Source organism: Phyllostomus discolor, chromosome 3 (genome assembly GCF_004126475.2).
Source record: "Phyllostomus discolor isolate MPI-MPIP mPhyDis1 chromosome 3, mPhyDis1.pri.v3, whole genome shotgun sequence".
Lineage (NCBI taxonomy): Eukaryota > Metazoa > Chordata > Mammalia > Chiroptera > Phyllostomidae > Phyllostomus > Phyllostomus discolor.
The window spans coordinates 203,497,220-203,524,352 of record NC_040905.2 but is presented as its reverse complement, the minus strand read 5'-3'; the positions used below and the strand labels follow the sequence as shown (position 1 = coordinate 203,524,352).

General features: G+C 45.9%; 1 long non-coding RNA gene across 1 annotated transcript; it reads left to right on the top strand.

The window, feature by feature from the left end:
* The first annotated feature begins 976 nt into the window (after positions 1 to 976).
* LOC118499795 lies at positions 977 to 5,561 on the top strand. Its single transcript, XR_004902329.1, has 2 exons — positions 977 to 3,227; positions 3,875 to 5,561. It is a non-coding gene; the product is annotated as an uncharacterized LOC118499795 (long non-coding RNA).
* The last annotated feature ends 21,572 nt before the right edge of the window (positions 5,562 to 27,133 follow it).

Genomic DNA, 27,133 nt, shown 5'->3' with positions numbered 1-27,133 from the left:
TTAGCTTTCACCCTTGATCCAGAAATTTTTCAAAGTTTGGGTGAATACCTCATCTCCCCAGCAACATTGTAAGACTGAGTTCTTTCACAATACTCAGTAAGTTCTTGATAAGTTATTATTATTTTTAAAATTTATTTACTTTTAGAGGGGAAAGGAGGGAGAGAAACATCCCATATGTGAGAGATGCATTGATCAGTTGCCTCTCGTACACCCCCAGCTGGGGGCCTAGCCTGCAACCCAGGCATGTGCCCTTCACTGGGAATCGAACCAGCAACCTTTTGGTTTGCAGACAGGCACTCAATTCACTGAGCCACACCAGCCAGGGCTTGATAAGTTATTTTAATAAATGTCATGGATTATCTCAGGGGCTATGTGTTACGGAGGAAAAATATCTTTGAGAATATCAGCATTGAAGCAAAATGAAAGACCAATTAACACATAGCTCTTCCTCTCTGAGACTTCCCCGTTCTGCCTTATCCTATAAACATCCACAGTGTTCTGAGCACACTGGGGCAGAACATTTGATGATCATTTTGTGATTAGACATGTGTAGTCCTTGCCAGTGGAAGGTCCCTGTGCTTTCTGTTTTAACCACACGTTCTGTTCTCTTGGTGGTAAAATAATGATAACACCAATTTATGGAGAAAATTACCCAGAGTTCCTGCATCATAACAATTATTAATACTAATCCTTATGCACATGTGTACAGATTGATTGCAAGTCCTTTTTTGTATTCTGTGGTCAGAAATGTGCTTCAAGTCTTTGCAATTACCATAGTACTCTGTAATATTATTACCTGTAATTTGCTAAACTATTCTTATTTTGGTGCATAATTAGAGGGTTTGCAGTTTTGCCTTTTAGATAATGCTACAGAGAAATTTTTTTTGCTTATATATCCTTAGAACGTGTTCCCACTAGATGACTTGTTGGTAAAAGCAAAGGATATATTTTTCTTAACTTTTTTTGTTACAGACACAGAAGAGCACATAAAACACACACCCACAGTTCACTCGACAGTTAGAGCGAACACCTGTCTAACCACTGCCCAAGTCGAGAGAGAACATTTCTGGCCCCAGAAACTCTCTGTGTCCAGGAGGAGACACTCCATGGCTTTTGCTTCATATGTATCATGTGGCCTTCCAAATGGAGTAAAGGGATTTATGTTGTCACCTTGCTGGCCAGAGTGTGTATGTTTCAACACAATATCATCAATTCTGAGTGGTTATCGTAAACATGTTTGTCAGTTTAGCAGGTATAAGGAAGGTATCTCAAGGTTGCGTTAATTGATATGTCTTGAACATGCCAACACCAATATTTGTATATGTGCTCATCTGTGTATCTTTAGAATTCTGTCTTCATCTTTTACCCATTTATTTTTACCACATTTCCAAATAATTTGGAAAACATTGAGATACAGTCACCAATACAATTCCGCTAACCTAGGCATCACTGCTTTTAGAAACAATAATTCGACACAAGGCAAGCATTGAAACTTCCCTTTCAGGACATAAAAAGGATCGGTGTCCAGCAAACCTATCAACAACCGCTCTTTACACCCCAGGAATGAGTGTGGTGTGCTGCAGAGTGGGCCTGGCCTGTGAAAGGGGTCCCAGGAAGACGTAGCGCTGTAGGAGAGCTCATCGACAGGCCTGGGCATAGATAGATCTGTGTCTTCAAAGTTTTCTCGATGAAGACGTACCACAGGTGATCCATAATAGTTAAAGGAAACTATGGGCAATCATGAATTACAAACTTTCTTTTCCCCAAATTAACTGTGTTGAAATTTAAAACGAGGGATTCATCTAGAAGCAACAGAACAAGGCTCCAAGGGCAGAGTCATCCTGGTGTGTTATTATTACTCATTAATGCGGAGTCAGGGAGGGGCTGGCAGGTGTGTACGCGCCAGGCCTCTGGGAGTTCAGAAAGGAGGTTTTCCATCTGTGAGACTGTCACAGGAGAGCAGACATTCCTGAGTTTGTTGGTCCGACAGGTTTAGCCATGTGAGGCCACTCTGCAGCAGGCTGATCATTCAGGCTTTAAGGGCACGAAGCTAGACCTCTAAAGGAGAGGAAATCAGTAAAACAAACAAAAACACAGGTGAAGGCTGTGTGTCAGTCTAAGCTGACAAACGTACCAAAAAATAAGTGTTATTTTCTTCATTTTTTTCTCCCCTACAAGACTGTCTTGAGAACGGGTACAAAGTAAACTCAGAAGAAGGGGCCATTGATGAGTCTACACTGATTCTCAAAGTGTGGTTTCCTTTCCACAAATGGGTATCACTGGGGAACTTGGCAGGGATGCAAATTATTGGGCTCCACCTTGGACCTAAAGCATCAGAAATTCAAGTAGGGGCGTGGCAGGTGATTCTACTGCCTGCCTACCAAGGTTGAGAACCACTGCCATTACCTAACCCGTTCTGCCACCTAGTGGAACTTTTCAGAATAGCATCTGGCAATGGGTTGAATTCACAGGGACTTCCTCATACTTAAGGCTAGGGTCACTCTGAATGCATTCCAAAACTGGAGTTGCCTCCTACTTTATTTCCAGTTATTATAGGGCATGTGATGGCAAGACACCCACAGGCAGTCTGCATACACTCATGCTTACTGTTTTAGAAATGCTTTTAATTTGTACTAAAATTGCTCTTACACACTGGAATATTACGTAGCTATTAAAGACTGCTATGAGGACTAGTAACATGGGAAAATGCAGAAACATCAGTGGGAAAGAGGTTTTAAAGTGGCACACAGCATATTTCAAATGAAATGGTCTAACTATGCATAGGGACAAAATGAACTACACCAAAGAGGGTAATAGTGGTTCTTTCTTGGGGATGAGATTATAGGTAAACATATTCCATGTATTGTTTGTATTTTCTGAGTTTTCTACAATGAGTAAAAATTATTTTTAAGAATAATACATTTTAGTTATTTAATACAGCTGCAGGCATCATTTGGCTGAAATTCCTTCTCTCAGGAAATATGGTGTCCCTATTCTGTGCTGGGCTTTGTGCTAGCGGCTGGGGATACAGAGATGAGCTGTGTATGGTTCTTGCTTCTGGGAGCCCATGGTTCTCTAGGGGTAGTGCACACACAAAAACCCAAGAAGGAAGCACAAAGAAGGGAGATGTTCTACTTACAGGTCGCAACCAAGGTCTCCCAGAGCAAGTCACTCTCCATGAAGTTCCCAAACTAAGGGGATTGTATTGCTACTCATGGGAGTCTTCAGTCAATATAGTAAGAACATGAAAGACACTAACAGAATTTGAAGGCAAAATCATTATAACAACAAAATTCAACACAAAAGTAGCAGGTTGTTGGTGGTAGCAACATAGTTTTTCAATCTCTGCATCCCCACCTAAAACAGTAACTAAATAGCAAAACTAAAAAACCAGACAACACTGATAACAGAACTAGGTGACAAGGTAACTCCATGAACCCCCAAATTAAGCAAATTAAGAAAATCAGAAGCTTCCACAAGAACAGCATTTATGTAAGAAGAAAAGGAAAAAGAAAAGAGGGGGAGGAACAGAGGTAGGAGATGAAGGACCTGAGAACAGGAGGACGCAAAAGAGGCAATGGGTGATCACTGAAGGGTGAAGCAACCAATTTGAAAACATCAGCTGAAGCTGGGAGAGGTTCTGTCCAATCCAGTGGTGGGTGGGTTCAGGGGCCTGTGGTAAGAACACCTGAAAGGGCTGGAGCCGGGCAACCCTTCTAAGCTCATGAGACTGACCTGCTGTCTTCTAGGACAGGGTCCCACACTAGGGAAAATTCCTGGGACTAAAATTAAAAATGGGCATTACAGAGACAAAGAGAGAGAGAGAAGGGTTCGGGGGGGAGATGCTGTGTTATTATTCATGGGGTCTTTATAGTCAATATAGGAACATGGAAGACACTACCAGAATTTGAAGACAAGGAAAAAAGGACCAGATTCAACAAAGGATGAGGACAGAGGCAGGAAGTCCCAGAAAGCAAGCTGCCTTATTTTTAAATGCCACACAAAAACAGCAGAAGAGGTGGCTCCGTGAAGGCTGAAAAATCCTTCCTGAATGTAATCTCATTCCAAAAAGTCAGGAAAAAATAATTTTACATAAAGTAAACAACAAAAGCATTAAGGCCAAATTTCATATAAAGTTATGTTTAAAAAAAGAAGAGGACTAAGAGGGAGCAGAATGAGAGAGAGGCTGTGAAAGACACCAAATTAAAACAACAATGAGACACCGCCTCGCACCCATGAGGATGGCTATTCTCAGAGAGACAAGAAAGTGTTGGCAAGCGTGGCCGGTGGGAATGTGAGCTGGTACAGCTTCCATGGAAAACACGTGGGTGATTTCTCAACAAGTTAAACATAGAATTGCCACATGACTCAGCAAGTCCAGTCCTAGGTATATATCCAAAATAATTGAAAACAGAGACTCACACGGATACTTGTTTGTTCACAGCAGCATTATTTACAAGGTGGAAACAACCCACATATCCATCAGCAGAGCAGTGTATAACAAAATGTGGTATATTCATATGCAATGTGATATTATTCAACCACAAAATGCAGTTCTGGTATATGCTAGAATATGGATGAACTGCAGAACATGCTAGGGAATAGAACCCAGACACAAAAGACACACTGGATGATTCTATTGTGTGAAATATCTACAATAGGCAAATTCATAGAGACAGAAAGTAAATTAGAGGTTACCAGGGTTTGGGGGGAGGACAGGATGGGGAGTTATTGCTTAGTGGATACAGAGTTTTTGCTCAGGGTGATGGAAAATTTTGGAAATAGACAGTGGTGGTGGTTGCACAACATTGTGAATTTCATTAATGCCACCCAGGTGTACACTTTAAAGTGGTTTAAATGGCAAATTTTATCTAGTACGTACTTTACCACATTAAAAAGCTGTACAGAAAAGTAAGTCAGCATCACATATTGCCAAGCTGGCTTTAGAGCTCAGCAATAAAGACATTTAATTCTTTTATAAATTATTTTAAATGCTTTGTAAACAATGATCTTGGCAACATAAAAGAGATGTCAAAAAATCACAGGCATTGACATCAAAAGTGATCTTGACTTCAAAAGCGATTTAGAAGAACTGAACGTAGAATATGCAAAAGTTTTAGGAATATCTTAACCAACGTATTTTACTGTTGGCAAATGGATAAACAAATGGAGGTTTAGCTACACAGTGGAATACTACACAACAATAAAAAGGAAAAACCAACAACACATACAAATAACACAGATGCACTTGAAAATTATTCTGCTGAGTGAATTACGTCATACACAAAAGAATGCAGACTACATGAGTCTATTTATACATACTTCTCCCTATAAAACTAACCTCTAGTGACAGATCAGTGGTTGTCTGGGGTTGGAAGTGGAGGGAAGGTTGGATTACAAGCGCCAGAAGGAACCTTCGGTGATGCAAATGTTCATTATCTTGACTATCGTGAAGGTTTCCCAGATGTATACATACGTCAAAAGTCATCAAATGGACACTTTCAATACATGCAGCTTATTTATGCAAAATTATACCTCATTAAAAGTGTAAAAAAAATGCTTTCCGGTTCTTGCTTTGTATTTTTAAATGCTTTGTTTTCCTAAGTGCATTCGCCACCTGTATTCTTGGCCAGTCTACCCCAATGATTTTGCTTTCTATTGAAGACACTTGCTCTTCGTGTTCGGTGGTTATGCTCCTCAGGTGGCTAATTAGTGTGGTCCGTGAGCTTGTGTTCCCCTGGGCTCTCAGCTCCTCTGCAGAGCAGTGTTCTGGGGAAGGGCTGAGGACCAGGCTCCGGTCTAGGTTTTTCTCACTGGGTTTAAGGAGAGAGGAGGGGACGAGCCCCAAGCCACGGAAGCCCAGGCCCCACACAATCACTCCTGATCCCGCTTCGTTAATCCCATGTCTTCGCATGGGACTGACCCTCTGCTCAGGGACAGGACTTGCCCTCACCTTCACAGGGAGCAGCAGCCCTGGGAGGAGGCCGTGTGATCTCTCGCTGCATTTCACTTTGCTTCTCACTGGGGCTTTTTGTTTCCCGAGGAGCCGACAGGCGGCCTGCCTGCGAGCCGGTCTCCGAAGGGAAAGGGCGGGCAGTGGTTGTCCCAAGACAGCACTGGGTGAGGCAGTGGCCGACCTTCCAGGCCTTTCCTTCAGCCTCGTCCCTCCCTGCCCTTCCGCAGCCAGCCTCTCCCCAGGCTGCCGGCACCCGCTTCCCACTCCCGGGCACGCTCACCGGTTCCGGACAGACTTCTGCTCCCCAGAGCTGCTCTTTGTAATTTGTTTTGCAAGTTCTTCATCTCCATCCTCCCATTTCACTTAGACAATTCCTCCGGAATGAATTGTGAAGGGGAGAGAGAGAGCCCAGTGTTCATTTATCGTACTGGGACCCCATCATTCGTTTTAACTGATTTTAAACCATTTGATACTATTGGAAGAGTAGCCTCTATCTGAAAATCAGGTTCTGAACCTTCTCAAAAATCACCAAAGACAATGCGAACTACAGAAAAGTGGAAAACAGCCTGCCGATTCAAATGCCAGAAAAAGAAATAACTTTTTAAAACATATTTGGACAAATACTTTAGAACTGTGTATATTCACTGGAGTTAGCTCTTAGTGAATGTGAGTCACTGACATTACCCTGTTCTGAATGGTGGCAAAACTAAACTATAAAGAATTCTAAATGAGTTAAAATGTTGTTTCAATTAGGACACACGTGTTGCAGTTAACAAATCCCACTGGCCTCCACGCAGGGTTCTGGGCGTACTAAGATTTTTCCTGCTTTGGGGTCTTGTACTGACTGTACAAGACCCTGCTCTTTTCTTGGGATTCGCTTCTCCCAGCTCTCCACAGGCCTTGCTTCTTCTTAGTACTTAGGACTATCCTCAAATTTCACCTCTCTGGAAATTTCCACGACTATTTTATCTTCCAAACACCCCTGACCAGTCCAACCTTAATCACTTTTGAACCGCCTATTTGCTTTTTATCTTCATAACATTTATCTCCATATGAAATCATATATCTATCAGTTTGCCTATTTATTGACTGTCTTCTCCCCTGCGGGGCTGGAGGCTTCTCCTATCTTGTTCAATAAGGAACAGAACCCCACACCTGGGATAACATACTTGGTACTGGGCGGGACACAGTAAATAATTGTTAAGTAAATGAATCCTCCTTGCCCCACCCCATGTATTCTTGCTTCTATCAATGTAATATTCTATTCTGGAACTTAGTGGCTTAAGAAAACTATCATTTCTCACAACTCAGTGGGTTGACTGGGTCGGCTGGTTCCAGCCAGGCTCACGCGGGCAGCTGCAGTCAGCGGGTCTTAGGTAATGCGTGGTCTTAGGTGGCCTCACTCACGCTTCTGGGGCCTGAGCTGGTGCCGCTGGGCCTCTCCGCATGGTCTTCCCACCTGGGTTTCTCGATGACATCGATCTTCCGAGAAGGCAAAGGTAGGAGCCGCAAGGCTTTGAGGTCCAGGCTCCAGAACTCCACAGGTTGTTTGTTGAAGCAGGCTGGGAGGCCAGCGCAGAATCCGGGGGTGGAGAAGAGACTTCACCTCTTGAAGGGAGGACTTGCAAAATGTTATTACCTTGTTTTTCATCTACCACGTTGCTCCAAAGCAGTTTTCCTCGTTTGTAAACAGCAGAAGTATAGGAACCATCCACCATCGCCCAGCCCAGGGCCTGGCTCCTGGCAGGCCCTCCCTGTTGGCCTGGGGAATCAATGAATGTCATCACTGACTCCAGTCCCTTCCACCATGGGGTACAGCTTCTCTAGACACATTCATTTTTGCTGCCCCCTAGTGGAATATAAGGAATGGCATGCTTCCTTTCTTGGGCGATGGAACTGTAGGATTCCAGGTGACAAATTAAGACAGTGGTTGCTAAACTTCAGCATGTATGTGAAGCATCTGGGGATCTTATAAGACCAGAAGATTCCTGGGCCCCATCCCACTAAGTTCATCATGTATGGGTAAGTCCAAATGTACTGAGTGTAGGCCCTTATTTAGGTTTTGTGATGAGTGGACATTGGAAGGTGAAGATGCCAAGACCCCATGAGGCTTAAGGGCAGAGAGACATACATTGGAAAACAGCTCTGTGTAACGTTGGGAAACTCGCTTAACCTCTCTGATTCTCAGTTTTCTCCTCTGCAGAATGAGGTTAATGATAGTTATTGTATAGGGTCGTCGTGAGAGCAGAAACAGTGCCGCGATCCTAACTCAGTTAAGTGTGGGCTAATATTATTGGTGTATGATACAACAGACAAACAGCTGTGAAAATGTACGGTACCTACTAGAGGTTCAGCAACCATTAGCAGGATTTAAAACCATAAGCACCAAAACACCAACAAGAACCACATCTGCCCGCCATTGATTACCAGGATCTAGTGGGTTGAAAATGTCATGGAGCAGGTGCTCAACAAATGATTTTTTAATGAATGAATGGAGTTCTCATATCCTATCTCTATTGCTATGAAAGTTTGTTTTCTCAGTGTGCAATTCCTTATCTGCACTGGTTGTATCAGAAGTTCAGGGTGTGTGTGTGTATGTGTGCGTGTGTGTTTAAGTTATTTTAAGTCCTGTAGGGACTTCCAGGCATATTCTGTTTTGTGTACACCTCAACAACGACTAAGTTGTCAGGGGTCAAGTTGTTTTCAGAAGCCTTCTTTCTTGTGTGGCGTGGTGAGAAGAACACCGGCCTTGAAGACAGAAGAATCCCAGTTCTGACAAGTCGTGTCACTTCAGGCAACTCACTCACCCTCTCAGAGCCTCACTGTCTCCACCTGGAGGGTGACGGGGTTGTTGCCGAGGATAGCATTGCTGGAGAGAGCAATCTTGGATGGAGGTCCTTGCCTTTCATGACTTGGAATACTTCTTTCCAGCCCCTTCTTGCCTGCAAGGTCTCCTTTGAGAAATCGTCTTATGGAAACTCCTTTATAGGTAACTGTCTCCTTTTCTCTTGCTGCTTTTACGATTCTCTCCTTAATTTTAATCTTGACTAATGCAATTATGATGTGCCTTGGTGTGTTCCTCCTTGGGTCCAACTTTTTAAGGACTCTCTGAGCTTCCTGGACTTCTTGGAAATCTATTTCCTTTGCCAGATGGGGAAAGTTCTCTTTCATTATGTTTTCAAGTAAGTTTTCCATTTCTTGCTTTTTCTTTTCTCCTCTGGCACCTTTATGAATCAGATGTTGGAACGTTTAAAGTTGCCCTGGAGGTTCGTAAGCCTCTCCTCATTTTTTTGAAACGTTTCTTCATTCTGTTCTGGTTGAATGCTTATTTCTTCCTTCTGGTCCAAACCGTTGATCTGAGTCCCAGTTTCATTCCTGTCACTGTTAGTTCCCTGTGCATTTTCCTTTATTTCACTTTTCATAACCTTCACTTCTTCCTCTCTTTTGTGACCATAAATCAATTCTGTGAGCACCCTGATTACCAGTGTTTTGAACTCTGCATCTGATAGGTTGGCTGTCTCTTCATCACTTAGTTGTATTTTTTCTGGAGCTTTGATGTGTTTTTTTAGGGGGTAATTTTTTATTTTTTGTCTCGGAGGGTCTGTTATATAGTAATGGGTGGAGCCTTAGGTGTTCACCAGGGCAGAGTAATCCACGTTGCTGTGTTGTGACACTGTACATGAAGGGTGGGTCCGAGAGGGAACAATGCCGCTTGCTAGGCTCTCGTCTGGGTTTTATTTACTTCCGCTGCTACTCACAAGCAAATTGGACCCTTCTGGTGCTGATTTCTAGGTTGGTGGGCTTGTGTACATTCTAGGATCCTGTGGGTCTCTCCAGTGAAGTCTCCTGTGGGAGTTCCTCTTGCCGCCACAACCCCCACAGGTTTTTTCAGTCAGAGGTTTTGATACTTTATTTTCCTGCACTGGAACCCTGGGTTTTGTGGTCTGTCTTGCTCCCCAGTTGTTCCTCCCAATTTTGTCTGCATGCAAATGTGGGACTGCCTGTTCTGCCAGCTGCTGCCTCAGCAGCCCCACCTTGCCACGAGTCCTCTGCACCCTGCCTGCCCATCTCTGCCCCCCCTATTGGTCTGATGAATGTTTCTTCTTTAACTCCTTGGTTTTCAGACTTCCATACAGTTTGATTTTCTGGCTGTTCTGGTTGCTTTTTGTTTTAAAATTTGTTATTGTCCTTCTTTTGGTTGTGCGAGGAGACAGAGAGTATCTACCTATGCCTCCATTTTGGCCTTAAGACTCTTGTTATACATTTTCTTATATTAAAAAACAATATTTGTAGCAGATGGCTGCTTTTCCCCCAGTTCCCTCCTCTCCCTCTTCCTGGGGGAGTGGAGACTACATTTCCCAGCTTCCCTTGCAGCTGTATGTGGTCATGTGGCTAAGTATGGACCAATAGGATATAAAAGGAAGGGATGTACACACTTTCTGGGTCATCTCTAACTTAAGCTCTTTGTGTTACCCGTTGGCTCTTTCCTCTTTCCCAGGAGTAGCAACCCAGCTTTAATTAAGCAAACGAGGATCCCTGGGGAGGGAAAGGCAGAGCAACAGGGAACCTGGTTCCTGTTCATAGCAGAGTCACCTCACCAACCCAGCCTGGCTGGTCGTTTTTGTTGTTGTTGTTTTTTTTTTTTTTTTTTTAAGAGAGAAATTAATTGATGAGCAGGAGGATGTTTGGGCCACTATGTTTTTTTTATAGTCTTTTTGTGAGAGCAGTTTAGCTGTGACCTGAGAAATATAACTTCAACCTTCTCCCTAAGACTGGGGACATTTGGTGACCATTTCACAGTCCATGGAGCTGATTAGGCTGTGTTAGAACAGCACTTGGGAATTGCTATACACTTTACAGAACAACATAGAATGTTGGTCTTTTATATTCCTTTACATGAACTTTGATTTAACAAAAATTATACATTTAGCACAAAATATTCCTAAACAAAATATTTAGGATATTTAGACATATAACACATATCATCTAAGTTATTATTTATTATGACATAGTTTAAGTTATATATTATATATACTATAATAAATATTACACATTATAGTTTGTTATACTAAATAATCAATATAATCTAAGCGTATTGATAGAATCCAACACACGAATCGCAATTTCAAACAAAAACCAACATCCTTCACTGGGGCTAAGCTGTCCCATTAATATTTAGAGGCTGTATGTTCATCATTGGTTTTGCTATGCTGTACATTCCTAATGGCAATGGTTGTAGTAGAATAAGAGAAAGCATACATTTACAAAAAGCATTTCCCGTGACTGGTTCAGCTGAATGCATTCACAATTGCTTCGGGTGAATGTATTTGCGTTCCCTGCTCTGGGAAGTTCAGTATCAGGCAGCCCTTGAAGAAGTGAGCCTTTGTCCAAGATGCTGAATGCAGGCCAGAGACTTGAGCAAGGCACACTGGAAGTTCAGAGGGCACCCCTCCCAACAGGCCCCCCGTTCCGTTCACGAGTGACTGGTTCCATGGCCCCATGATGACCTAGGTCTGTGAGTCTCACCACGGTTACATAGCCTAACCATGGCCCTCCTTCTGACAACCTGAGAGGTATCACCTGGGAGAAGAGCCCTCCTTCCTCCTCTGAGTGGTCCTCTCATGCACCCTCAGTTGCACAGGCTGGCACTGGTCCCCAGCCTGCTCCTCAGAGGGAGCCCAGATTCTGTTGACCATGGTGACATGACAGAGATGGGACTCTTGGGGACAGAGGGTATGGGTGTGCTTCCCAGTTCCATGTCTTACTACTGTGAGAACCAACAGGGGTGAGTGATGCCCTTTTTCATTTTGTCGTTTTTTTTTTTTTAATTTAAAACCATCATTAGCAATTCACTTGATGTACGCTGCCTTCATAATTATCATTTTTACTGACTGTACATTATTTCACCAAATAATAGAATTTATCTAAATAGACTCTTGTAGTAGTTCTTATTTTATGTTATTGTAAATTGCTGCAATTCATATCTTTGTCAATATAACATTTTGCTTTGGTTGGATAATTTCCTCAGGAAATGGGGTCAGTTTTGGCTACCTCTTATGAAAGACAAAAAGGATATTGTGGCAACATTTTTTTGTGTTAGCATGTTGCATTAGCAAAAAAAAAATGGGAAAGAGCAGAAATATCCTTCAGTGGGAAGTGCTGCAATAAACTATGCTCCATCCAATCAATGGAATACAATACAATCATGAAAAAGCATGAGGATTATTCACAATAGCCCCAAAGTAGAAACAACTCAAATGCCCATCAATGAATGAAGAGATAAACAGAATGTGGTGTAACACCCACACAATGGAATGTCACTCAGCCATAAAAAGGAATGAAGCTCTGATCCGTGCTACAACAGGGATAAATGGTGAAGATGTTGTGCTAAGTGAAAGGAGTCAGACACAGAAAGCCTCACACAGTATGATTCCATCCATATGAAGTGTTCAGAAGGGGCAAATCCAGAGAGATAGACAATAGGGTAAGTAGTACCGGGGGCTGGTGGGAGAGAGGAACAGAAATGACCGCTAACAGACATGAGGTTCCTTTGGGGGTGATAAAGTTGCTCTGGAACGACAGAGTAGTGAATATATGAAAAACCACTGAATTGAAAACGTTGTGGTACGTAAATAAAAAAAAAAGGGGGATGAGGAATCTATATGGACACAGTTCGGCATTCATTGAAAGAAAACAAAGTGCAGGGCAATATCTAAACTACAACATTTTGGTGAAAGTTTTTTTTTTCTATCTTCTGTGGTTGAGATTGTGAGGCTTCCTCAGAAAGATGTCAGTCCTGACCTTGTGCGGCCCTTTCTCTGGACTGCAGAGAGCACCCGCCGCATGCTCGGTGCTGAGATCCTGCCCAATGACTTCGATACAATGCATCGATATCCCTGTGGTTTCAGATGCAACACTGAGGGGTCTGAGACATTACAGGCTTACCAGGGTTATACAGCCAGGAAAGGATCTCTTCCAGGACTGAAAAACAAGTCTGCCTAACTCCAGAGAAGATGAATCAGAGGCCCGGGCATGTGGGGGCTTGTCCTCAGCTTCATTTGTTCCCCGTGGACTGGCCGGCGGGGGGCGTGGAGGCTGCTCCACCTCAGTGAACGTGGCTGACGAGGATGCTTGTTTATGACTTACACTGCGAGGTCCTTTAATTGAGAACACTACAAAGGGGATTTCAGAAAGTCCTCGAAGGGCTAATTAGTCCCTGATGGTTTGAGGGGAATGTTGCAGTCATTCCTGCCGGGTCTACTCCGTGCTGCTCGAACACTCCCTGCTCCTTCAGGAACAAAGCTGCCCTTGCTGTCGTTTCTGACTCGAACATGCTTTCTACCCATTGGCTGCCCAACAGACTCCTACTTACCTGTCAAAACCAGCTCATGTGTCCCTTCTGTTGTTTTCCCCTGAACAACACCATTTACAGATGGCCCTACTCACATCTTTATAATAATACCAGTCATCTTTATACCAGTAGCTGTCATTTATGAGTGCCTACGCTGTGCTGGGCAATTTTAAGTATTGGTGTACTTGTTTCTTGTAATTCTCATCGGAATTAAGCAATACAAGTATAATTATTTACATTTCTTACCGATGAGGAAACAACCCAGCGAGGTTAGGAAATTCACCCAAAGTCACACAACCAGGATGTGAAGAAACAGATCCTCCCGATGCTGGAGTCCATGCTTTTCCCCTTGCCCCACATCCCCTGTCCTGAGCCGAGGCCCCGAACTGTGGATGCGGCCCGTCCCTGTCTCCTCCACGGCCCGTGAGCCCCGGAGGGCAGGTGCTGGCTCTGATTTCAGGGCTGCAACCCACCGCCCACAGAGGCTCTGCTCCCGAGGGCCTGATCCTCAAAGTTCAGCAGGCGTGAACCGTTCCGTTTGCCAGGACCCAGCCTGGGAAGTAAGAGCAGTGTTTGTCCTTTCCCTGCTGAGGGGACAGGCCCGCTATCTCTCCTAGAGAGGCGATAAAGGGGTAGGTCGTGCCTCCTTGAGGGCTTGCAGATGTTTCCTGAGGTCACGAGAGCATTTCTGCGTCTTGCCAGTTCATGTGAGCTGCTCGGAAAGCCGGCTTCGTGTCCCTGCGCTTGTGAATGTCAACAGCCAGCTCCCGCCGGCTCTCTGGGAATTGCCCTGAAGTGGGAAGGCCAATAGAGAGGCCCACGGAGGATGGCGGTCCCGGCGTCCACTGGCCGGATTCCTGCCGCGGCCCAGCAGGGGCTTCGTGGTAGAGGCGGCGGGACCTGGTGGCGGAGATGTGCAGCCTGGCAGTAGGTTTTAGCTTTGAAAACCATCATTGCCACTTACTAAGTCTGTGACCTGGGGGAAGTGTCTCCATCTTTCTAACCCTGACTGACTTCATTTTTACCAGGGAGTAATGGCCCCCTTTTCTGAGTTATGGATGAAAAGACATAATGCACATAACGCCCTGACCACCAAGCCTACCACAGTGCCTGCATACAACAGCGACACCAACGATGATTAAAATATTTACTAAGTTATCCCTGGTCGGTTGATTTTTGTTGTTTGCCCTGGAGGATGCTGACATGCAGTTAATGCTCTGAGTTGGGGGAGCAGAGCCGTTTTCCGGGACAGGCCACGGGTGGGGGGGCAAAGGGATGGTTTCTCTTGGTCCGGGACAAGTGCTGCCTGTGAGAGCGGCCCTCCGCACTGCTCCTCTGCCCTTGACCCTGGAGCACACCACTCTTCGGGTGGGTGCATGTGCTCTCTCTGGATCCCAGCTCCCGGGGGAACCCGGAGAAAGGAGAGGCCCGCTCAGGATAGCAGCTCTACTCTCTCTGAGTCCCGGTGCCCGTAGTCCTTCCCCGCCCAGCCGTCTATCACGGGCCGAGCCATCGGCGGGCATGAACATCATGTGCTGTGTTTGCTGAAGAAAGGGAATAATGTGATACTCAACAATGTGAAAAAATGAAAAGGCATTTTTCACAGGGATTATTTTATTTACACTCTCTGATCACGCAGAGACCCACGGAAAAGAAGACAGGCTTTATGAACATCTTATTTGAGTCTCTCTTGAGCTCTTCCCAGTTTCAGGAACAGGAGGAGTCTCCAGGCAAGAACCAAAAAGACTTGCACAGTTTGGGTTTCTAGTATGTTCCCTGAACATCGTTTCATGTAGATTTTTTCATGTTTTGGTAAGATTTATATGTGTCACTTCTGAAGCTCGTCATAGTATTCCTTCAAGCCCATGGCACAGGGTTGGTCCCTCCACCTGACATGCGGCGTCTGGGTAGTTCCAGTTTTCTGTCATGCAGAATACTATCTACTTTCATGAGAACAAACTCTTAGAACAATACTGAGGAGTAAGCCCTTAGGACAAAGTCCTGGAAGCAGACTGAGGGACTCCGGAGGAGAATGGAGTTTCTTGGCCTTGTTATTCGAGGTTCGATCATCCTCAAGACAGAGAAAACCAGCTCACAGAGAGCACCCGTGGGTTCTCTCCTGGTCCGAAATCGGAAAGCAATTCGGAGGCAGTGCCAGTGAGAGGACAAGGCAGCTTGCTGAGCCAGGCAGAATTTTCTGGAAGGGGCTGTGAGAAGGTCCTCCATGGATGTCTCAGCGCTCTGTCAGCTTATGCAGGGCCAGCCCACCCCCGCCTCACTTGCCTCTGCCGGAGTCATACCTTGGCAGTCAGAATAGAGTTGGGTGCTCTCTGTTCTTTCCCATGAACTCTCAAGAGTTAAGCGCCTGTGGTGGGTGGGAGTAAATGTCTTACCTGAACCAGGTAAGACAGCCCGGTGGAGGGATCCCTGCACCGAACCTGAATGTAGAACACCTGGTTCCAGGCAGGGCCCTGACAGCAACTTGTTGAGTCACCAGGTGCTGCCTGCTACCCTCACCTGGCTGGCCCATTACTGAAATTTCGCAATTCCAGACGCATTCCTTTGACGCGGGACTTTGACTTTGACGTAATACAATGCAAGACACCTGGGAGAGGCCAGGGTGCCACTCCCCCGCAGGGCGAACTGTTTTACTGTCACTGACCCTGAGAACAGGCCCGCGTGGGGCAGGAGGTGAAGGGCCCCCACGAAGACTCCGAAAGCAGGGGCGGAGCCCCCCGAAGGAGGAGCAGCCCAGTCTGGCCTTCCACAACAACGCTTACCACCCAGGCTTTTTTCTCTAGTTGCCTCTGACCTGTGGGGCTCCGGGCAGTGGTGGTGGTGGGGGCAGGCAGGGGTAGAGTACCTGCAGGAGCCCCCGGAAGAGGCTTCCTGAAGGTGTTTGGCCTGGACAGAAACCTGGGATGGATGTTTCCTGTCCGACTGGAGGGCTGGGCTGCAGATGCCTGTGGAGCTGCCCGGCGACCCCACCCCAGCCACACGGTGTGCCAGCCTCTGGCCTGCGTAGCACATGTCACACAATGACGCTGTGACACCTGCTCTGCCGTGGGTCTCCTGTTCTGGACGTGGAATCATCTCCAGGATTCAATCTCTGGCCAAGCCCAGGGCGGTGGGCTGCAGCTCAGACCACCTCACAGGCGGTCTCCTGCTGGGAGCTCCTCACAGATTGTGTCTCCTTCCCCTCTTCCCCTTGTGCACTGTCCCCTACCCACTCTGGCTTCTCTCGTCCTCAAGCCCGCTCCACACTGGACTTGTTCCTCTCTGGGAGCCCCGCCGAGTGCAGGTCCCTCTCCCTGGCTCTTCCCAGGGCTGCCTCCTGGTCCTTGTTCAGGCCTCAGCTCCATGGCCACCTCTTCCCAGGAGGTCACTGGGCCCCTGAGCCATTTTCTATCTGGTTACCAGCCTGTGTCTTCTAACTAGCACTGGCATTTCCAAATGTGCCCTTGTTTGCTTACTCACCCAGGTGTTCTCTCACTCCTTAACTACAACTTAAGTTCCATGGGGGCAGCGACACAGGCTGTTCTGTTTGCTCAGAGCTCAGACCCACGCCAGCACCCCCAGGGGACCCACCCGGGATTCCCAGGCACAGGCCGCCCTCACTTCTCTTCATCCGATTTTCAGGATTTTTGGGTTTTGCTCCTCGGTGGGATGTGCATATTGGTTGGCAGCCCAGGGGGCTTTGGCTGGACTGCGGCTGGACTGCATGCCGCTTACGTGCGCCAGCTCCACACCCTGTCCATCCCGCTGTGGCCGGCTCACCACCCTCCGCCTCCCCAGGGCCTGCCCGCCCACCTGCCGCCTCAGGAGCGCACTGGCTCCTGGGATGATTTTCCAGCACAGATGCTCGGGAACTAGATCAGATGATGTCTGCAGGCCACTTCATCTCCAGTTTCAGGGGCTCGGCGGAGAGCGGGAGAGGTTCACTTCTAATCTGCAGCCTGTGGACCACAGGGTCTCCAGGGAGCAGGGGGCGACAGAGCCGGCTAAGATGTTCATGGGGGGCCCGAGTTAAGGCTCTGTCAGTATACCAGTTAGTGACCACATCCGGCCCACCCATTGTTGGCCTTGAACTGAAAGCTGACGGCCTGAGTCAGGAATGCAGCCCCCGGGAGAAATACGAGCTCCACACCCGCTTCTGCTGCCGAGGGGCTGTGTGAGCTTGACTGAGTCCTTTCCTTCTCTGAACCTTGTGTGGGGATTTTTTTTTTCTCTCGACAAACAAGAATGTTTGCATTAGACCTAGATGCTTTTTAAGGCCCTCCTCTCTTCTCACCGTAACGTTCTAGGATTCTACCGGTGAAGCTCAGCTGCCAAAACCCTAGTGCTGGCGCCCAAACTCCAATTCTTCGGTAGGTCGTTGTCCTCGGCGGACAGCCTGGCGGGGGACCAAGTCCCCTGACCTCCGCCCGCAGCCGCGCAAGTCTGCCTTGGTGTCTGTGTTTACTCACAGCTCCGGCTGGGCAGGTGACCTCAGCATGTGATCCGTCAGTGGACTGGGCCTGACGTGTCCATCATGAGACAGATGAGCTGAATCCAGTCCCAGGTCACGTGGAGGCTGTCCCACCAGCGCCCTGCCTGGCCTGTTGGTCCAGAGCGCAGGAGAGGAATTTGGGCCTCTGCGTTTGGACCCTGTCAGCATCCCCTGGGCGGCATCTTTGCCAAGACCTCCCTGGATGTAAGGGCCCTGGGCAGGCCCCGCTGTGGTCCTGAACCTGGAGGAGGAAGGGAGTATGATGAAAAGGGGCCTTTTCATAATGTCCTGGGATCGTTTTGGGATGTTCTATAGTTTCACGTTGCTTTCCTGAAACTCATCTGAGCTAATCTTGGGCGCAACCACATAGAAAGAAAAGGGAAGCCAGCCGAACACTGAGTTCGTGGGGCCGCTCTGTCGGGAGCCAGGAGCCATCTCTCCCTCTCACCCTGCAGGGCGCCTATAGGAAAGAGAGGCTCCGAAAGCCCAATAGTTGAATAAACACCCCCCAAGCATCATCTCTGTGCTAATTCCAGGTTGAGAAGCAGGAATTAAAAATGAATCATTAAGTTTTTAATGTTCTGCACAATATATATACTTACACAAACACAGGGTATTCATTCTCAGAAGAACAGGCTTTTCATGAAACGTAAATCTTTTACATCACCCCTGACGGGATTGACACACTGGCTTTAAGGGAATATGCTTCTCATGTTTAAAAATAAATAAGGAAATACTGAAATTTATAAAAGGAATCAGACAGGGTCCCCGTTCTCAGAGGGTTTGGATAAATCTCTTCATCCTCCTGAGCCCCATTTCTGCACAGTGGAGTTAATGCCCCCTGTCTGGGGTTGTTGGACGCAGCAATGAAAAAGTACAGGGCGCTTAGTTAAATCTGAATTTCAGATGTACAAGGTATACTATTTTAGGTATAAGTATGTCCCATTAAATGTGTGGGATGTACTTATACTTAAAAATTATTCATTGTTTATCTGAAATTCAAATTTAACTGGCATCTTGTACTTTATTTGGCAAGCCCGCCCCTGTCCAGACTAGTTCAGGGGTTTTACGAGGTGCAACAGGAATGAGGTGTGAAGTAATAATGTACAAACGTGCCTTCCAGTTTATGAAGTTCTGTGTCAGCAAGATGGGTTCGGATTGCACTGCTCTGATGGGAGAGGTTCTCTTGCAGGCCTGGGAGTCTCTTCTCACTGTGGAGATCCCAAGGCATGAGGAGAAAGGTCAACGCCGCACCCCAAATGAACACCTGTTCTTGGGCAGTGGGTTCAAAACCAATGGCAGCAGATGCAGCAGCACATGTAAGAAAGGTCCAAAGAAAACTCAGGACAGAACCCAGGAGGATGTGCGCAGCGCCTGCATCTTCGGACCACATCGTGTCTCAAGGCTGTTGGTGCTGCCTGGCGTCCCCTGAAGGACTGGAAGAGGCAGGAGTGGGCTGGAGTTAAGGGGCTTGGAGACCGGTGTGTTAGCAGGGAGAGGAGGGATGACAGGTATCGAACTTAGAGGCATGAGCCATAGGCTTCCCACCTGTGGGTCTTGCTCCTGGAAGGTGCCACTTGCATTCAAGGTGGCATTTTGCTTTGGGAAAGGGCCCCAAGCAGACATTACTTCTCTGTCTAGTTGAGCAGCAGGGCACCAATGACAGCAGCAATTGTGTAAAATGTGGAGGCTGGACAAACACTTAGAATCCTTGCTCCTGCCAGACCGGGAAGGCCAGGCTGGAGAAATGACTCACTCAAAACCATGTAGTAAGTTAGGGCAGAGCCACAGGGCAGGGGACCCATGCCTGCTGCTCCCCAGCTCACAGTCAGATTCACTCCAGCCATCCTCTCCTGGGACACCGGCTCTCTGAGCAGGCCCCCAGGCAGCCGCTGCCCTCCAAGGCCAGAAATCCAGAGTTTCCCACAGAGGGGAAGGTGGTTATTTAATAATAGTGATGATGATCTGCTTGGGGGCGATGCTTTATAGTTTGCAAAATACTTTCATGTCGTTTATCTCGCCTTCATCGACTCCTGCCTTCCTACACCCTATACTTTCTGCTCTCGTCCACCCCTTAAGGCGCAGTACTCTCCCACGGAGAGGCAGTTTAGTGTGGGGTTTAGAGTGTGGCTTCTGGAGCCAAACTGCATGAGGCTGAAACCTGGCATGAGGCTGGGTGGTCTTCGGCAGATTATGTGACAGAGGTTAACCGTGCCTCAGAGTTCCTATGAGGACTCAATGAGTTAAAAGGGGCTTCCAGCACCTAGCACATGGCTAGGACTTCAGAAATATCAGCAACTGCCACGATTATTCTTGCCGTGCTGGTTGTTATTTCAGGACTCTGGTCTGTGACCCCAAATCCCTGCCTCCTCCTTCTTCCTGTTCCTCCTTCAAAACTCAGCTCCAAGTCCCCTCCCCTAGGAAGATCTTTTTGCTCCTTTCCCCTCAACAGAGTTAGATGTTCTCTAACATTGGCTGTGCCTATTTAGACGTATAAATTCGACTCTTCGCTGCTTTCTCTCCATGACTCAGCTTTGAACTTCATCCCCATATTTATCTGCAACATACATGTGCTTAGTTGATGTGTGTTGAATGAATGAGCGATCACATATAAATCATCCTTGATTTCTTTCCTTCCCTCACCCTACGCCCAGATCCAACAGCAAGTCTTGACAATTTTACATCAAAAATAGATCCCCAATCTGCCTCTAGGCCAGTCTGGGCCACCACCCTCTTGTACCTGAACTTGGCCCTCTCACTGCTTCCCATGCTCCTGTCCTCGCCGCCCTATGATCCGCCTCCCTTGACTTCTCACTGCTCTTAGAAGCAAATCTGGCTTGCTCACATGGCTCTGGAGCTCTGCCTAGCTCGCTCCTACCTTATCTTGCTCCACTCTCCCCTTCACTGATCTGGTCTCCTTTCCAGTCCTTCCCCACCTGAGGGTCCTGCCCTGGCTGTTCCTCCTTTGCAGAGCCAGCTCTTTCTTCTAATTTCAAGTTTAATGTTACATCCTCCAGGAGACTTTCCCTGAGCACCCTGGGGGAATGTCCCCCAGTTATTCTGCGTCACAACACCCTTTTCATCTCCCCCGTAACATTTGTCATCATCTGTAAAAACTTTGTTTGCTTGCCCATCTATTTGTGGATTGATTTTCCTGCTCAGCACATTGTAAGCACAAGTTCAGGGTACATTGTCTATTTTTTGTCTTGTTCACCAGGGTTATCTCTAGATCTGTGCTTAATATGTTTCTGACGAATGAGTGACTCCTCCTAGAGCAGAAGGAGTAGACCAATATATACGCTTGCTTTACAGATGACAAAACTGAAGTGTAGAGAGGTTGAGTGCTGGCCTAGGGCACATAGGCTGGAAGTAGGGCATCAGGCCCAGTAGACTGCAGACTTTTCCCATGAGACCATTTCACCTTGAAGGCTGAGAGCCCCGTTTGGCTGATTCATAGAATAATTCTTCATCATGGGACCAGAGATGGCAGAGATCCCAAGATTCTTGTCTCTAAAGAAGTAGAGCTGCCGGTATGCAGCTAATGATTAAATCCAATTCCAAGTTCCGGGCTGCCCTTGAGGCACTGCACACACACAATAAACGCCCAATGGCTGCAGGAAAAGTACAGCGATTGTGTGAGAAAGGAAGCCAGACCCTTAGGCCTGAGAGAGGCTTGATCTCCCAGGACCCTCTTCAGCGTTGTTCTAATTTAGGCCTGATGGAATGGGAAAGATGTTGTTTCTAGTTCCCTCGCACTCATGTGGCCTAATTTGGAAGATTTTGCCATTCCCGAGTCCCTGGCTGATGCCTGAGAGCAGACCCCGATTATTGTCATCGCTTAGCGCACTGCCTTGGCCATTGATAACAAGCTGGCAGCGAAGCACCATTTCTGTGACTTCAAGAGGAAAGTTCTTCGAGGGGGAGCCAGGTGACATAAAGAAAGCCCCCATCGGGTCGGGGGTTGGGGGTGGGAGGAAGGCCCTTAGGTTTCCATCCAGCCGAGTCTAGGTCCCTTGCTGCCCCTCGGCTGCCTCCTCTGTCAGGAAGGGTTGGGGTCTGACGGGGCGAGAGTCAGAGGGTTTGGATCCGACACGGGCTCTGCTGCTGGTGTGTGGTGAGGGACCGTGCCAGGGCCCTTTTCTTCTTTGGGTCTTGGTTTATCACCTGCACAAGGACAGGTTTGAATCCAACTCTGACATTTTCTCTTTTTATGGCTTTTCCAGGAAAATATTTCCTCCTCTCAGACTGGATTTTCCACATCCTCCAGCCCTCAGAAGCCAGCATGAAATCAGCATGGCTACTCAAAATAGTTCAACAAAGAGCATCTTAGTCCCAGAGGCCTGGATTTCCCAGGTGCCCTCGGGGAGTGCAGTGCCCACTCCTGTGGCTCTCCCAGCCCTGGGTGCTGGTACACCTTCCAATGATAGGTGCCCACTCCAGTGAAGGAGGCTCTTCAAGAGGATGAGGGCATGGAAGCAGGCTGGGGAGTAGGACTCCTCTGGGAGTCCCGAAGTTCTGGGTTTGAACCATAAGGACATAGTACCCTCCTGGCCTGGACCCACTATGTGAGCAGATGAGGTTTAAGAAAATTAGGTATGTCCCTTATCTTTTGAGTATTTACTATGTGGCGGGCTTTGGCCCAATTTCTAACACACATTGGTTGGTTTGATCTTGAGTCTTATGAGATAGATATTTTGATCCTTATTCTGCAGAGGAGAAAGCTGAAACACAGAGCTTAAGTGACTTGTCCAAGGTTACACAGCTGGAAAAACCAGGACTGAGCCCAGCACTCTTCACTGCTAAACCACCATCTCTCCGAACAACAATAGCAATAAAAATAATCAAAGCTGAAGAAGTTCAGTGAGCAGTTGTGAAAATTCCTCTGGACTTGAGGTCTAAGTAAATGGCTATGAATGCTAGTTCTTTCATTTACTAGCTTGGTGAAGTTGGGCATATTTGAGTGACAATGTCTTAACATATAGAGTAGAGGGAATCACTCCTTCTACTTCATAGTGCAAGGTTAAAAGGGGTAATGTCCATGAATGGTTGAGCATTGATGTCCGGCCTATAATAGGTGCTCAGTAAACATTAGTCACTGCAACCTTCCCTCCAGAGGGGCTGCAAAGCTTAGCTGAGATAATGACTGGGAAAACTCTGTGTCTTCCGCACCTGTCAGTAAATCCCCTTTCTTACCGTTGTAGCAACCTAAGGGCAAGAGTTGTTTGCTAGGCCCTGGCACCATTCATCCCCCGAATGGTTCAAATTCTTTGCTTTGCAGCCAACACTGATGACGAGCAAGGGCTTGACTCGGTGCCCACTGTGAATGACGTCCTCAGCAGATCTCCAAGAACTGCAGCGAATGCTTCTCTGAGCTTATTTTTAACACCAGAAGTTCTCTGAAGCAGGATTTTAACATTTAGCTTCATTGTTGGGGGAAGGTGCTTCGAATTCATGGGAATTGATGATTTTAGACATTCTCCTCCTCGTCACTTACAAAGATACTGTGGGGGTAGATCAAGGATGTGGTTGGCAGACTTATCTCTAGATCCAAGTGAGTTCTATTGTCGTTTGTTCTTGATTGCCGAAACAGTGTGTACTTGTTGTAAAAAAGTTTGGAAAATGGGAAAAAGTATGAAGGAGAACAATTTTAAATAGCCATAACTACAATCATTCAGAGACAAAGATTGTGAATGTTTTGGTGTATTTTATTTTATATGTATATTCATACATTGTTTTTGCATAATTGGGATCATAGTTTAAGTAGTCATGTAACATATTTTTAAATAAAACTTTATGCTTCTAGAGCAGTTTTAATTAAGTTCACAGCAAAAATCGAGAGGAAGGCATAGAGACATCCCATATACCACCTGCCCCCACACACACCTAGCCTCACTCATCATCAGCATCCCTAACAGAGTGGCACACATTTGTTACAATGAATGAACCTACATTGAAACATCATGTTCACCCAAAGTGGATAGTATACATTACGGTTCACTCTTGGTTTTGTACATTCTGTGGGCTTGGACAAATGTATAGTGACATGTATCCATCACTATGATATTATTCAGAGTATTTTTCACTGCCCTAAAATTTCTCCATGTTCCACCTCTTAATTCCTCCCTTCCCCCTCCCACAAAACCTGGCAACCATTGACCTTTTCATTGTCTCCATAGTTTTGCCTTTTTTCAGAATGTCATATAATTGGAATCATACAGTATGTAGCATTTTCAAATTGGCCTCTTTCACTCAGTATTGTGCATTTAAGATCCCTTCCTGTCTTTTCATGGACTGATAGCCAATTTTTTAGTGTTGAATAATATTGTATTGGGCCACAGTTTATTTATCCATTCACCTACTAATGAACACCTTGGCTGCTTCCAAGTTTTGGCAATTATGAATAAAGTTGCTATAAACATGTGTGTGCAGGTTTTGTTGTGCACTTAAGTTTTTAGCTCCTTTGGGTAAATACCAAGGAGCACTATCGCTGGATCATATAGTGAGTATGTTTAATTTTATTAGAAACCACAGTCTTCCGAAGTAGCTTTGGCATGTTGCATTGCCACTAGTTATACATGAGAACTCTTGTAGCTCTACCTCCTGGCTCGCACTTGGACCAGGAGTGTAGGGGTAACCCATTTTTTCACCGAGAAGCCCCTTCACGAGTATTATTTTTTATAGATGCATAGTTTTCCAACATAAGGAGGTCATAGAGCACAAAGTATTTAACCTATCCCTTTTTATGATCTGTTTAGATTTTTTCTAATATTCACTATTATCAGTAACATTTGATCAATGATTTTGTACATACATCTTTATTCACATCTGATTACTTATTTCCCTTGGATATATTCTTTACAAGTGGAAATGAGTCAAAAGAGCACAAACGTTTTTCAGGCTTCCCGCAAAGGTGCTATCACTTTGCATTCCTATCTACAGTGTGGGGCACTCCCTTGCCAGCAACAGGTATTACCAGTTGCTCTAAAGCTTTGCCAAATCAATAGGTTAAAAAATTATAACTCATCATCTCAATCTGCAAATCTTTGGTTACTTAAGTTTAACATACAGTACAGGTATTTCATGCTTCTTAGTCACTTGTGTTTCCCAGCGAGTTGTCTGTTGCTGTCCTTTGCCAGGCTGGCTTTGTTAATGGTAGCTCCGATAATCCTCAAGTTTTCTGCAGAGGATGCCAGACCTTGCATTTAGCCACATCTGATGTGAGGCTAAGCTCCGGCAGGATTAGCAATAGTCCATGTCAGCACTGTTGTTTCAATGAAACCAGAAAGGGGAAAGTTTCTGTGTTTTACTGGAATGTGGAGATAAAGTTCTTCACATTTTGCTGAGCCATGTCTATCATATTGTTATGCCTTCTTTCCTTATGCCCAAAGCCCCTCTTTTCTTGAATTCTGCTTTAGCAGGAGGGCTAAATTCTGTATGTATGCTTTCTTTCTTTCAGTGTGTTCATCCACCTCCTACTACGTGCTGCACAGTTGCCACATTAAAGGACTGTGATGTCTAGACAAGAGCCTGGGCTTTGAAGTTCAGCGGATCTTGGGCAGGTCCCTTAAACCCTCAGAGGCTCAGTTTCCTCCTCTTTCAAGTATGGGCGATAGCCCTAGCTTTGGGGAATAAATGCGTTATGAATGCAAAACTCCCGGAACAGTGTCTGCCCCATAATGAGATTCCATTTAGCTCAATAAACAATTTTTGAGCCACTTCTGTATATTTGCTAGGTGCTGAGTATACAAGAGGAATCAGATGGGGCCCTCTACAGTGTCTGCATTGCCTACAGGAGAAAGGTCAGGCTGTGCATGGACTCGGACAAGGCCCCCTCTGACTCCTGCTGCTCTGCGTCACCCTTCCCCCACTCTGGCATCATTAAGGCCTGTAGCCCCAGGTGTCACGGGTGGGTTGACAGCTCTCTTTAGAGCCCTGGGCCTTAGCTGTAATTCTGGGGCAATGGGAAAAGTGCCAGTTAACATTTTATTACACAAAAAAGTCACGACTATAATTTTTATTTTCTCTTTTCTTATCAACGTTTTATTATAAGTACTTTCCCTTTATAGCACAGTTGTTAAGGGAATTAGTAGAGACAGCCGTCCTTACTAAGTGACCTTGGGCAAATGGCTTAACCTCTCTGTGCCCTAGTTTCCTTATCTGTAAAATAGGAACAATAATAGTACCTACTTCCTGAGGTTCTGCTTAGGAGTAAACAAAATATTTCATGTATAGCACTTAGTATAATGTCCAGCACATAGTAAGAGATCAATGATCTAGTATCACTGGTTGTTATACTGTCTTCTTAGCCACCCTTCTGATGACTTTATATGGTTAAATTAAATAACTATAATATCTTTTTCTGATGTTGAATATGGTGTTTCTGACTTTTAAACACAAAGTAAAGTATTTATCCCTAAGGAATTTTTAAAAAGTCATCTTGCAGTTTAGAGATAAAGGCAGAACAAGACATTTAAGAATTATAGGTGGAATGAATAACATTAATACACTTAAATTGCCTGGAAAAAAATTCAATATTTCTGTACATATTACAGGATAATTAACCCATCTGGTAAGCAGGGATGATCCCTGTCTGAGGTGCAGAGCTGGCCTGAATCACCTCTGCAAGGTCTTCTAGTTTTTCTCCAGGCAAAGAAGTTGCATCAGCTCTTCTACTGCCAGAGAATCTCTGACGTAGCACAGCTGAAGGTCATCCTGGCATTTTCAGCTACCACTTTGGGACATCTGGCAGGACAGCTATCAAGCCATGTCTCCTGGTGGGGAAGTTATGGGACAAGGGTTTCTGCTGTGATCCTTTAGCCAACAAGACTCAAAGGTCACACTGGCATAAATGAAAGACAAACCTACACAGATCTAGCACCTTCCATGTGCCAGGTTCTGTAAAAACATTCCCTACCATCCTTAGCTAAGTTAATTAAGACAGAATTTATTGGCCCTAATTTATAGATGAGAAAACTGAGGCTCACAGAGGCACAAAGTCTCTTCCAAGGTCATGCAGCTGGCAGAGTGATGACCCAGGTCTGCCTGACTCTAAAGACACAGGCTCTTCCCATGGCACGCTGGATTTCTTTTTGTCTTAATTCAAGCTAACCAGCAGGGATTAGCACTCACATGTATTATCCCTGCTAGGCTGAGAACAGAGAGAACCACCTAATGGGAGAGACAGACATAAATCACAAGTTCTAGTATTTTGAATAGTAGGCAGATGCATGCCTGTGAGAAGTAATAAAGCCATGTGGGCAGTTCAATTCATCTTGTGTAATCCTTTTAGGAAGAGGCAGGGGAGAGATAGATGGATAGATCAGGGTTGTAATCAATG